The sequence below is a fragment of the Rhea americana genome, unplaced genomic scaffold (genome assembly GCF_003343005.1).
Source record: "Rhea americana isolate MKP2758 unplaced genomic scaffold, rheAme1 scaffold_1656, whole genome shotgun sequence".
Classification (NCBI taxonomy): Eukaryota; Metazoa; Chordata; class Aves; order Rheiformes; family Rheidae; genus Rhea; species Rhea americana.
The window spans coordinates 1-1,432 of record NW_028185768.1 but is presented as its reverse complement, the minus strand read 5'-3'; the positions used below and the strand labels follow the sequence as shown (position 1 = coordinate 1,432).

Below are 1,432 nucleotides of genomic sequence, written 5' to 3'. Positions count from 1 at the left end.
TGTGTGTGTGGGGGGCTGCTTTTGGGGGGCTTAGGTGGTGTGAAGGCCGCTCAAGGTGGGGGGAGGCCTCTAGCAATATGGACGGGCTGCTCAGGCAGGAGCTGGGGTGCTCTGAGAGGTCTGCGGTGCTTCGAGAGGCTGCTCAGGAAGGCTCTGGAGGTCTCTGGCRGTGCAGGCAGCTGCTCGGCTGGGCTCCAGCGGGATCGGGCAGTGGGGGGCTGCTCCAGAGAGGCCTCTGGCAGTGCAGGGGGGCAAATCCGGGGGCTCTAGCAGTACGAGGCCACTCTGCTGGCCTCTGGGGCCTGCGGCAGCGAAGGGGGCCCTTCAGGCCGGCTCAGGCAGTGGAGGGGGTGGCACGGTGCTGGGCAGTGCACAGGAGGCTCTGATGCAGCACGGGGTAGAGGCAGTGGCAGCCATCGAGGCTGAGGTGCAGGGCCTGGGCCCAGCTGTCAGGGGGGCCGCCCTGGCCACAGCCCAGCAGCCCCCTGACAGTTGGTTGAGGGAGGGCAGTAGGGCCACGGTGAGGAGGGCGGCGGTGCTCCTCGGCCTCACTAGGCTGCAGGAGCCAGTAGGTGGCGGTGGCACTGGGCGGCGGGCATAGGGCGCAGCCCACCGTCAGGTCGTACATCTCCACACCGGTATCGGTGAGCGCCAGCGTGGTGGCGCTGACGGCGGTGGCCAGGGCAGAGCTGCCGTCCTGCAGCAGCAGCGCGCTGATGGCAAGGCGCACATGTGGGTAACGCGGCAGCTGCACCACCGGCTCCAGCACCTCACGCAGTGCCATCGCAGCCGCCTCGCGCTCCGCCGCCGCCTCGTGCGCTGCTGCCTGTCACCCACTCCTGGCGAAGGGAGCACGCCGGAACTCACACACCAACCACCCCGCCGCGGCTGCCGCCACGCTGCCCAGCTCCACCGCCACGGCCGCCTCGCGCGGGCCCCAGGCAGCGCACAGCACCTTGGTGCCGCTCRCCAGCTCCACRTAGGCCGAGCCCTCGGCCTGGCTCAGCAGCCCCATGCATGTGAACAGCGGCCGCAAGGCGCACAGGTCCCACACCTCCTCCTCCTCCTCCTCCTCCTCATTCGCCACCGCTGCCCACACCTCCAGTGGCTGCGACTCCTCGGGGCCCTGCAGGCGGCGGTGATCCAGTGGCATCCTCCGGCCAGCCGCCCCGCAAGGAAAGCAGGGAAAGAGGGAGGGAGGGAGGGAGGGAGGAGCCCGGCCCGGCCCGGCCCCCCAAGCACAGCCAGCGGTGCACGCGGCAGGCGGCCTTCATTAGCCGAGTTGAACCTCCCTTAGTGCCCCCATCCTCACCTCACTAAGATCTGCAATCTCCTTCTGCACATCCTTGTTGGGAGCTCTCTGCACTTTCACTTTGGCATCCAGGTCAGACAGCAGTTTCTTGAGGCTGTCTACTTTCCTGAGGGCCTAGCA

At 68.6% G+C, this 1,432-nt stretch overlaps 1 pseudogene; it reads right to left on the bottom strand.

Moving 5' to 3' along the window:
* Positions 1–334: 334 nt before the first annotated feature.
* LOC146598312 (exosome complex component MTR3-like) lies at positions 335–1,282 on the bottom strand (annotated as a pseudogene).
* Positions 1,283–1,432: the final 150 nt, after the last annotated feature.